At 43.1% G+C, this 11786-nt stretch overlaps 1 protein-coding gene and 2 pseudogenes across 1 annotated transcript in view; 1 reads left to right on the top strand and 2 right to left on the bottom strand.

Moving 5' to 3' along the window:
• The first annotated feature begins 381 nt into the window (after positions 1 to 381).
• The window catches only part of LOC119160824 (cysteine/serine-rich nuclear protein 3), a 183630-nt gene continuing 172225 nt past the window's right edge, over positions 382 to 11786 (top strand). The window contains exon 1 of the mRNA XM_075880751.1: positions 382 to 748. The gene's annotated coding sequence lies outside the window, so the exon portion shown is untranslated. The remainder of the gene's footprint in view (positions 749 to 11786) is intronic.
• Positions 5735 to 6719, bottom strand: LOC142775531 (uncharacterized; annotated as a pseudogene).
• LOC142776673 (uncharacterized) lies at positions 6685 to 8257 on the bottom strand (annotated as a pseudogene).

The raw sequence follows: 11786 nt of genomic DNA, 5'->3' as shown, positions 1-11786 counted from the left end.
ATGAACGTTTATATTGAGCCTAACTAGGAGCACTGAACAAGTTTTTCTGGTCCAGTTATTTTACTGTAACCGGCAGGCAAATCTATTGTGATGCGTTTGCTAGAGGGCAGAATTAAGAAAGGACCGATGATTTACTGGTGGCAGAATAAACTGGCAAAGAAAGACAGGCTTACTAAAGAAAATTAAACGTACATAAAAGACGCGCGAGAGAACACATCGGCGGCACGCCGATCAGTTGCCGTCAGTGGAGACGGCGCAGCGAAAACTGTCAGCGGTGGCGCGCCGACGTATCGGCGCACGCCTCTAAGCCTACATTAACGCCATCAGTTGAGGTACGTCTATGAGTTTTTTTAGATGACCCCCCCCCCCCCCCCCTTCACGTCTGTGGTAGTTTAAATCTCAAAGGCTATGTTTTTGCACCTTGCACGCGCTGTAGGTTGTCCGAGTGTCCGAGTTGCAAAGTACATTTCATGGCCGCATGTGTTGCATTGGCGCTACCATACTTGGTAAATCTAGGGAGAGGTGACAGTGGCTTCTTCTAACGCGTAGCAGCATTTATGTCATTTAGGTGTGTGTTTTTCGGTACCAAGTACGGTCGCCATTCATTACTGTGGCAGCTTAAACCCGTGAGGTGTTCGTCGTGACCCATTTATGAGTCTGATTGCAAGCTTTTAGTTTCTCCTGGTCTTGCACATCGAGGCCACAACAAAGGTGCTCGAGAGCACGGATATGTTCGTTTACTAGAAAGGTGAGTGGCGCCAACGCTTCGTCCCGTTTGCCAGCCACTTTTTGTACCATGTCGGTGGTAGCGCGTAAAATTCCGAATCGCCGCTCCCTTACCGCATTTGTTTCGCAGATTGTTTTGTGCTCACTGCTTGAGCGCCTTTATTGTGCGATTTTATGTTCTACTGAAAACTCCGTCAACTACAAGGTGTTGCTGACAGAACAATGCTGCCGGCACCACCTTCTAGTGTGGTAGACGCTATTTCAAGGTACATCAGTGCCGATCCCGCGGAAAGGAAATGCGCTCTTTCCTGTCCGCCTCAGATTCCTTTCCATCAGCGCCTCAAGTTTCGCAGCCGAAAGACGTGACGATCACGTTGTTTCGTGATCGTGTGAGCAGTGTTCAGTCGCGACATCAGTTGATGCCTTGCCTGTTGAGTTACTATCGATCTCGTTCTTGAGCAGGGGAGCTTGCTTTACATTCACGCACGATTTATTGAGAACTCGCGTTGTGTCCAAAGGTAAGCAGTGCGATCAAGTTGAAAGCTACAGAAGCTCTGCTGCGCTAGTGCCCACACCCCGTTTATATCGTGGGTATGGGTATGAGCATTGCAGTGGGAGGCCAAATTGTCACGTTTTCAATGGCGTTGTTTCCTCCGTTTTATGATTCTTTAAAATGCTTATCGAAATGGTCGAGTGAACATTCTCAAACGGCGCAACGTGCTTGTTCCAAAAGTTTGACTTCGGTCTGGCGCCATGTCACGCTTGTCTTCTCTGTCGAATGCCTTGTGTTACCTTTGTGTTAGAAGCAGCAAGCATGGCGTAAGCAGGACCTGCGTGACTTTTTTGTTTTGTTTCGTGTTCATGCTCGCTACGTGTACCACCGTTGCAGTGGCTTTCTGTAGGGTCAAAGTTCGTATGTGGTGGCACTAAACGTCTTTTGGCGATATCAAGTGCAGTGCGAATAATGCGAGTGGAAAACACCTCGGATCATTCATGCACAATAGTGCTAGAGCATGTAATTTGGGTGTGAATCAAATGACTTCCACCTTCAGACTGCTGAATGCAGCAGCCTGCTGATTTTGTCTGCATTTCCTTGAAATTGTCGAGTTTAAAAGTATGCTGACACGAAAATTTTCAGTTTTTTGTTTTGTTTTGTTTTGCTTCAAATGAAAGGCGAAGTGCTCAAGAGCTTAGAAAATTTACTGGTAAGCGTGAGTGCTTGCTGAAAAATTAGATTAATTTTACTCTGAAAATGAGCAGTATAAATAGCATCTGGAAAGCCTAAGAAAAGATCATCGCACACGCTCAGTGGAACAAAACGTGCCCTGTTAACAGCGATGACTTTGAAGAGGTTACAGCGTCGGAAATAGCACAAGTAGTGAAAATATTACCCGATTCTGCTCCAGGTCCCGATGAAATAACTGCATCGGTAATAAAATAATCCATAAAGTATCACCTCAAGATTCACTTGCTATAGTTAACCACTCCATTAGACATTCGTGGATTCCGTCTGAGCGGAGAATCGCGAAAACAATTCCTTTATTAAAGGAACATGGAGCTGGGTTTACTTTGGATAACATTAGGCCTATTTCACTCACATCTAATCTGGTAAAACTAATCGAAAGACTTCTACACATTAGGATAGGCAACTGGTTGGACGATAATTCAATTTTAAGCCCATGCCAAATTGGATTCAGGCGTGGCTGCTCCATTTGGTGTGCCCATGTTGATTTGGAAAGCAGGATACAATTAGCTCGTTCTAAGAAACAGGGTTCCGCCTTAGTCACTTTAGATATTGCAAAAGCTTATGACAGTGTGGACACATTTAACTAATAAATTCGCTAACGCACATCGGGTTACCAAATTACTTCGTGGCATGAGTTTACTCCTTTCTAAAAGATAGAGAATTCTATTGCTCTCAATCTGGCATGTCGTCTTCAAAGTATACACAAACTAGAGGTCTCCCCCAAGGTTCGGTACTTTAACCATTATTATTTAATATTTTATTGTGCACAATTCCAGTACAACATGATGTACAGGTGTATGTATACGCTGACATCGCATTTTTTGCTACAGCTACAAATATACATACATTATATCAGATGCTACAGTTTTATATGAACGCTCTGGACACATGGTTAGATGACATTAATCCATCATTAAACATCAGGAAAAGTGCAGTCATAGTTTTTCCTGTAAGTGTTCCAGTGCAGATTTCCGTACTTAACAGACAGGACTTTATCCCGCAGGTGAAATCGATTAAATACTTGGGAGTGACTTATACTGAAAACCTAAATTGAAGTCCGCATATAGAAAATATGGCAGCTAAAGGAGCACAGGCGCTTAGAAGGCTTCGTAGACTCAGCAATAAACGTTGTGGTTTACGTCGTGATGTGCGAATAATGATATATTGTATGTATATTCGCCCAATATTGGAGTTTGGCTGTGTCTTGTTTTCTGGAGCACCCGCCTACAAAATTAGACCATTGGTACTACTAGAACACGAAGCGTTACGTTTATGTCTTGGGCTCCCAAATTTGTCACAATTAATGTTTTATATAAAGAAGCGTGTCTGCCTTCTCTTCGTGCTAGGTTCCAAATACTAGCAGTTCGTACCTTCCTAAAAATATACGCATCCCCACATAGGAGGTCACAATATGTTTCTATTAATGAGCCGACGTCCTTTTTTAACCAACAGTGGTCTAGATTAAAGTGTCCACAAGTCATCGTCGTACAGAAGCTCTTGGAAACATTACATGTTAACCCTCGTGAAGTACGGGTACTAAGAATACCTATTCAAACAATGAAAATAGAATTTGACAATATTTTTCCTAACAATTGCAAAAATCTTCCCAGCAGATATCTAAATGCCATTTTGAAAGACCACCTGGCAAGATTAGATGCAAAGATTGTAATAGCAACTGATGCTTCAATTCGCGAAGGCAGGGGTTGGAATTGCATCTTCAGTGTTGGATTGGTCTTTTTCGATTCGTTTACCTGATTTCACACCTATTTATCAAGCAGAATTACTGGCAATTTCCTTAGCGTTACGAAAATTACCTCAATCAGTAACAGATGCTATTATTCTTTCAGTCTGCTTGTCTGTGTGTAGTTCATTAACTGTGCCTAATATGTCCAATGCTTTAAAAGTATTTTATGACCTTGCCCCAAGACATTTACGACTCATTCGCTTGGTGTGGATACCAGGGCATAAAGGTCTAATCCTCAATGAATATGCAGATGCACTCGCAGTGGCCTCACATAATTATCCCATAATTTCTATATTGCCGACGCTAGCATTTATCGCCGTGGCACGCTTTGAAAAATTTGTCATGTCAGATCAGTTTGAAACATCTCGCTTGGCAACATCGGATTTTTCCCATCTTAAGTACCCTTGGAAAAATCGATGGTACTCCTCTAGAACGGCGGAGATATCAATTATGAGACTAAGATGCCGAGTCCCACCCCTGAACTTTTATCTACACAGGTCTGGTCTGGCACAGTCTCCCCTATGCCTCCACTGTAACGAGAGTGAATTCTTTCACCATTTCCTCTTAACATGCAGGTTATACACAAACCAAAGGAAGAGACTGTTAGAAGAACCTCTCCGTAAGTTGGCTCTAAATTTATCCCTTTCGGTGGTTCTCTCCTTTGGAGCAACTGAAAAGGGATTTAGCCACAGGAATGTTTGCGAGGCCGTATGCGATTTTCTAAAGGCAACAAAACGATTAGAATGTTAAGCTGAGGCATAAATTCACTTTATTTCAAATCATATTAGCCTGTTCATTTTTTGTATTACCTCTATTTTATTTCTAATCTATCGTTTACCAATTGGTTCTTTGTTTAAACATTGTTATCTAAATAATCCGGCTGGTAAAACAATTCCACCGCACAAATGAGGCACCGTCCGTTTCATGGCCGATCCCCCGTAGTGGGTTGTGCCAGGACTCTGAGGAACAACCAACCAACAACAGAAGGCTATGTGGCTGATAATACCTGCAAGAAAATGGCAACTTCATGCCCTGCTTCTACGCAGACTTTGCTGTGCATGGCTGTGTGATTTGGCTGAGCTATTCAAAGCAGTGCCTGTTGCTCAAGAGATGGGTTTCATCACCATGCTCAAAAGGTAGTTCATGACCCCTTTAAGTTGATATGTAGATACAGTGGTGCCTTGTAACTGGAACATAATTGGTTTAATTTTGCAAGCATGTTTTTACTGTGAGGCAGTTGTGTGTGAATTCCTTTTTTCACGTCGCTTTCTTCTGTGAAACCGATTCATTCACAGTCGGGAGTTTACAGTTGAACACGTAACCCCGCCACGGTGGTCTTGGGGCTGAGGTACTCGGCTACTGACCCGCAGGTTGTGGGATCGAATCCCGACTACAGCGGCTGCATTTTTGATTGAGGCGAAAATTCTGTAGGCCTGTGTGCTCAGATTTCGGTGCACATTAAAGAACCCCAGGTGGTCGAAATTTCCGGAGCCTTCCACTACGGCGTTTTTCAATCATATGGTGGTTTTGGGACGTTAAACTCCACACATCAATTAATCAATTGAACATGCAGTGAATATGAATCGTGAGTATTTTTCAGATGCTTTATGTTCAGCCCTATTCCCAGGTCAGAGCAGTGCTGTGAATGCTAAACATTTAGGGTAGGAGTCTTCAAAGGAGGTGGGGTAATTTCGATAGAAAATATCAAGAGAATCTGTACGAGCTTGGTGTGGCCAGCCAGTGTTTGAGTTCAGCTGTGGAGACTATATTGCAAGTTTCTATGGCTTTGTGCCTTTCACAGAAAAGTTCTTAGGTTCTGAAAATGCTCTGTTGTGTACTTTTGTTAAGGTGGTAGGCCACTCAAAAAGAATTTTTTTCTTAAGGGCAGGCAGCGTTGAAATAACTTCTTCCTCAATACCAGCATATCTTATTTAATTTACCCAGCTATTTACAGTGTAAAATATTGAATATTTATTTATTGGGAGGTAATTTTTGTCAAAAATTACATTAAGAGTGCTAGCCACGCCAGCTGTGATAAGCGACTAATGGGTGGCTTTATTCAGTAAAACTTTGAGATTTGTGTAATTAATGGCTGGAGCTATGCAGTGAACTAGAATGAATATTATGCAATGAGTATCAAGGAATTAATGCTAAAAAAAAACAAAAATAACGGGGAAAAAGAGCCAATTTAGACTGAACCTTTTGGAGAATTCAGCTGTGAACTGAAAAATATTCAATGGATTTCTTTCCTTCTAGTTCACTGCACAGGTATATATGTTGTAAATCACTGTGTGAAATTTCAGTTCAAAGTATACGCTGAGAAATACGTTATGAAAGTTTGCGTCACAACATTTGGAGCAAATTGTTATTTTCAGAAAAACGTTAACAAAGATTTCCGAGCTTGTAAAAAGGGTCACAATCTTCGCATGCAGGCCTAAAACGCTCCAGATTCATAGCTGAGCCCTTCTGCGGAAGCATTATTGTCTCCTTTTGTTCGGGTGGCTACTCGTCTTTTCTTCCCGGCCTGTTTTGTCCCATCCGCTGACTTGCGTTTAGCATTCTGCATGCGCAGGTGATCCGTGGCGATGCAAGCTTTCGTCGTATGGTACCCTGGTTCTATGCCAGCTTGCCTCAGGATATCTAGGGTGCTTACAGTGCCATTATTAAAGTGTGCCACAGCATCATGCAAGGCAAACATTACTGTAGGCAAGCTTACGTAGACCTCTTTGTGTGCCCGCTGCCATATTAGACCATTGAAACACTCATTAGCATTTTGAGTCTTTCCATGAAGGCACTTCATTAGAAGTTCATCAGAGCACAGATCACTGTAGACAGGTTTAACTTTGTTGAGCACATCATTTGGAAGTCCTCCTTGTGTTCATATTTTCCTTGGCCGAGTGCTTCGACCCTTTGGTATCCGCACCAGCTTTTCGGTCCAAGTGGACACAGGCCATGTCTCGGCTGATGATTGATTTGTGGGGTTTAACGTCCCAAAACCACCATTTGATTATGAGAGACGCCGTAGTGGAGGGCTCCGGAAATTTTGACCACCTGGGGTTCTTTAACGTGCACCCAAATCTGAATACACGGGCCTACAACATTTCCGCCTCCATCGGAAATGCAGCCGCCGCAGCCGAGAATCGAACCCGCGACCTGCGGGTCAGCAGCCGAGTACCTTAGCCGCTAGACCACCGCGGCGGGGCGGCCATGTCTCGGCTGCTTGTCGGTAGAGCTGCAATGAAAAAGACTGGCAAGGGTAGCCTTTTTCATTGCAGAAAGGTTTCCCACATTAGCCCTTATGGCGATGCCATTGTAGTTTTGCAGGCGGTCAATGAGGGCATCAGTGAGCTTTCCCTTACCACCGAGTCCACGCACTGTCTTCTTCAGTTTTCTGAGGCGGCAGCCAACACGCTTCTGGACATGCCCAATACATTCCAGTTTCTGTACACTGTCCTTTCCATACATGTCTTTCACAGTGGCATAGCTCTTGGAATCACCATCGCCGTAGTACTGCAGGTACTTCAAATATCTTTTGCCTTTCGACCTTTCAAATATTCGGTATAGACCAACCGTCTCCATACTGCCAGTACTTCCTTCATGGTTTGCTTGACAGGAAGTGTCGTTTGTCTTCTATTCCTGGTATGAAGCACTATCTTGCCTCAACTTGCTTTTGGTTTTACAAGACTTACACGAACTAGAAAGGGCCTCAACATCAATAACCTTTCCCGTGTCAACAGAAATCACAGACACACAACTGTTCAAAGATGAATGGCCACGCTTCTGCCACATGCCATCACCTGAAACACCACACTCGGCACTCCCCACAACACGACGAACTTCCACAGCAGCATCAGTCATCGACTTCGACGCCACTTCTCCTGCCGCTGCAGAAAGCCGAGATGACAATTTGTCGTAGGCGGAGTGACGTGGAGGAGCAGGCATGTTCATCATTTTGGAGAAGTTTTCGCAGCAGCGTGCCCTTTTCCTAATTGGCGCATCGCGTAAACCAGACATAAATTGTTCTCATTGGCATGACCCACCTTTCTCGACGTATAAAATGAGCGCTTGAACCCATAGTCGGTACACATGACCGCGCAAGCCGAGCGTATCCCTTGGTGAGAGCGTTCCTCGAGCTTCAGTGTTGTGTTCATGCATTCGGAACATGCCAGCGATGAAACATCGAAGAAAGAATATCAATGTCCATTATCCTGTTCCCTTGGAGCGCAGAATTCTCTAGTGGAGGCTGGTACGCCTTGTTTATGTCCCCAAGCTTCTTCGCGGTGGCCGAAATACCGGCGTCTGTGTCAGTAGGTAGCCTCGTCATCGTGTAGCGATTTCCAGCAAACTTGCGCTTCCTCGTCTTCTGTGTTCTGCACTTCCCCATGCTGGTCGTAATATGGTCCGGGTGGCCTAAGGATACAGCCCTAGTAGCGTTGACACGTGGAACAAATGCAGAACGAAGTCTGACGTAGCCTGACCAAGGCAAACAACAAAAATTTCAACGAGCATCGTGCATCCCCCTTGTGGCTGTTGTTAGAGATTAACGAAGACTTTTAAACACAAAGTTGTATTTAATGACATCATCCTATATAACAGTCACAATAAAATGCATAAACTATTTTGAATAGCATTAATATAGACGAAACAACACTTGCTCTTGAAAGCGATTTTTTGAAATCAAAACCACAGTTGGAAATGCGGTTTCGGTTTTGCTATAGGAGCATAGGGTATAGAAAACTTGCTGTAACTCGCAAACTAATGACGCTAGGAGGATAATTTTTGTTGCAACATATATGTGAATGTTAGGTCGTGCAAGAAAAACAAAACCCTAAAAATTTATCTCGCAAAAAAAAAAAGACTTTTGAAGGTGGCCTACCAATAGAATGCAGTACAGATTTGCGTTGTCATGGCACACACCTTAATTTAACATGCACACTGTCACAAACGTGAATGCTATAAACATTAATTAATTCTCAGATTCGCATGACTGTTGCAGCTTTTTGTGTAGTTTTTTTTTGGTTGAAGGAAAGAAGTGGATAATTCAATGGTCCGCCCCGCCGCGGTGGTCTAGTGGCTAAGGCTGCTGACCCGCAGGGCGCGGGTTCGAATCCCGGCTGCGGCGGCTGCATTTCCGATGGAGGCGGAAATGTTGTAGGCCCGTGTGCTCAGATTTGGGTGCACGTTAAAGAACCCCAGGTGGTCTAAATTTCCGGAGCCCTCCACTACGGCGTCTCTCATAATCATATAGTGGTTTTGGGACGTTAAACCCCACATATCAATCAATCAATCATAATTCAATGGTCCGTTTTCCTTTGTTAGACAAAACATTCATTTGAACTAATCGACAATTAATGCAAGGAAAGTGTAGGGGATGTTTTATTAGTAGTAGTAAGTGTTATGAAAATGTGAAGAAAGAAAAGTGAAGGAAAAGATAGCTTGCCACGGGCAGGGACCGAACCTGTGACTTTAAAATAATGCGTCTGATGCTCTACCTACTGAGGTACTGTGGCAGCTATCTCGTCGTCCACTTTATACGGTATATATGTACACTTAAACGCGGGGGTGTCAGTCAGCGCCGCCACTAACTATGACGGCGAGTGTGGAACATTCTTTCTTGCCTGTTTGGCGTCACATGGCCCGTTATATTAATACGAGCCGGCAGCTGACCGATAATCTCTTGTAGTACTTGAAGGCATCAAGTCTGCCGAAACGAGACCATCGCTATGAATAAAAGAAAGAAGTGGATAATTAAGCGCTCATTTTTCTATGTTACGATATTAATGAGAGCAAACAGACAATAATGCTAAGGAAAGTATTAGGGTAAGTTATTTGAAGGATATGCAATGCAAGTGTAGTTTAATGGAGTACCATATATCACCTTTTGCAGTTTTCGGTGTAACATTTGTCACACCAAACTTTTTGTTCTCGTACTTTTGTACTAAGCAAGATTTTGAAGTTCACAATAGTGTATGCCAATATGCACTTAGGATTCATCCTTTCACTTCATGCAAATTATGTACAGAGTCCGCCTCAGTGGATCACTGGCTAGGGTGCTCGGCTGCTGACCCAAAGGTCGCGAGCTTGACCCTGGCCGGGGCGGTCACATTTAGATGTACGCGAAACGGTAGAGGCCCTTGCACAGTGCGATATCAGTGTGCGTTAAAGAACACCAAATGGTCCAAATGTTTGGAGCCCTACACTACGGCGTCTCTCATAATTATATTGTGGTTTCAATACGTAAAACCCCACATATTAACGTGTTAGTATTAACAAGCTGGTTTTGCAGACATTCGGTCATCGGCGTTGGTGTCGTTGGCTGTGAGTTAAAAATCACCTTGTCCACCACCGAAAAATCGAGTCAAATGAAATGAATAAAAATTTTTGGTCTGAGGGAGGACTGAAACCAGGCTGTTCGCTTGGCAAGCAGGTGTTCTACCACACACCTGCTTGAAGATAGAGTGAAAAGACAGTCCACTTGGAAATGCAGTTTAAATAACTTTCATCTATAAAAACACATGCATCCTGTATACAGGATTCACAGTACAACATGTAATATTGCATGGTACAAGCTTACATTGTCATAGAACATGTGATTATCATTAAAACTTCATTGTTTAAGGCTGACCACCCATTACAGAAGGCATACACACTGCCCGTATTTCTTTAAGACCAAGCAGTGGGCGTATAGCAGGTTCGAGAAGGTTTCATGCACAACTGCTTGTAATTTGAAGCGTGCTACCCAGTAAACAGAATGCAGCTGTATGCGAAAGCGTTACAGACTCAAGCCATTTTCGACTTTATCAGTGACATCGTAGCAATACACAATTTAAACTTCCCGAGTAATGTCGCACAAAATTTATGCACCAAGTGTTTAAGTACGCACTAGGGGCAGGATATCGCTGTCTCGTTCAACTCTTAAAGGCGAACATCATGGGTCCCCAAATTTTAGTATTATTAATACACTATGTACAGACAAGATATACACTGTTTGCACGGGCAATGCAAGTCATACTTCTTGTTACAACAGCGTAGTTGCCAGAAGAGTTTGCCAATAGTGCACTGATGCAGGGGTTTTTCTAAACCCGGTCAACACCCTTTCTCCTGGACGGTTTGTGAATGTACATACAGGCTATTCCACGTAGCTTGAACCAAGACTTCAAAGACGAAAAGCCGCAAGAAGGGAATTGAACTGAGTGCGTACAATTTGCACTAGTGTTTAGTTACTCAGGCTATTCTTTCTTTTATATTGAAGAAAATCATTAGTTATGTTTAATTGCATATCTTGTTAGTTAAATTATTTAATTCAAGAATTATTGAAGAACCAGGTGGTCCAGGTGTAAGTGCAAAGTTGAGAGGCACCTTCAGTATTGATTTGTTTCCTGTACGATACAACTAATATAGTCCTTTTTTTAACATTGCAGAGAAAGCCTGCGAAATATGAAAAAGAAAAGCCTTGTCACACGTTCGCAAGCTGATATTGCACTGTTTCTAAATGTGCGATCAGCAAAAAAAAAAACAACAAAAAAAGGGTTGCTTGCAGCATTTTATGGGCGCTTGATCACCTTGGAAACCCAGGATAGGCCATACATAAGGCACACTTTCACATCCCTGTGACCATTGCGGCAAACTGCGCCAAGAGGTCCTGCAATATTTTGACAGAAATATTATGATTAGCGCCAGGGTTGGGCCAGAACATAGTTTCTGAAAAAAAAAAAAAAAACAGAAGGGAGAGATGGCAGGTACTTTTAGTGGTTATTGGGGCAGACAGGCAAGAGCTGTATTGTAAAAAAATATATATATATTTTTTGAAGGCCAATAAAAATGTTCCCACCAGAGATTAAGCTAATTCTAATGAGCAAGTATATTTGCAGTTTCAGCCTCACTTGTGATTGAGTTGATAATATTGTTCACATCTAACCATCATTTGTTCTACAACTTTGCCTGTTGCGACAGGTCTTGCCCAGCCACAAAGACATGCTCCCAGTGTCTTGTTTCAGCAGTGAAGTGTGTGCCCTACCAGAAACTTTTGCTTAGTTCAAAGACATGGTGGTATACAGAAGGACGTAGGTT

The sequence above is a fragment of the Rhipicephalus microplus genome, chromosome X (assembly GCF_043290135.1).
Source record: "Rhipicephalus microplus isolate Deutch F79 chromosome X, USDA_Rmic, whole genome shotgun sequence".
NCBI classification, from domain to species: Eukaryota; Metazoa; Arthropoda; class Arachnida; order Ixodida; family Ixodidae; genus Rhipicephalus; species Rhipicephalus microplus.
The sequence above is the reverse complement of the archived record's forward strand: the minus strand, read 5'-3'. Positions and strand labels throughout refer to the sequence as shown.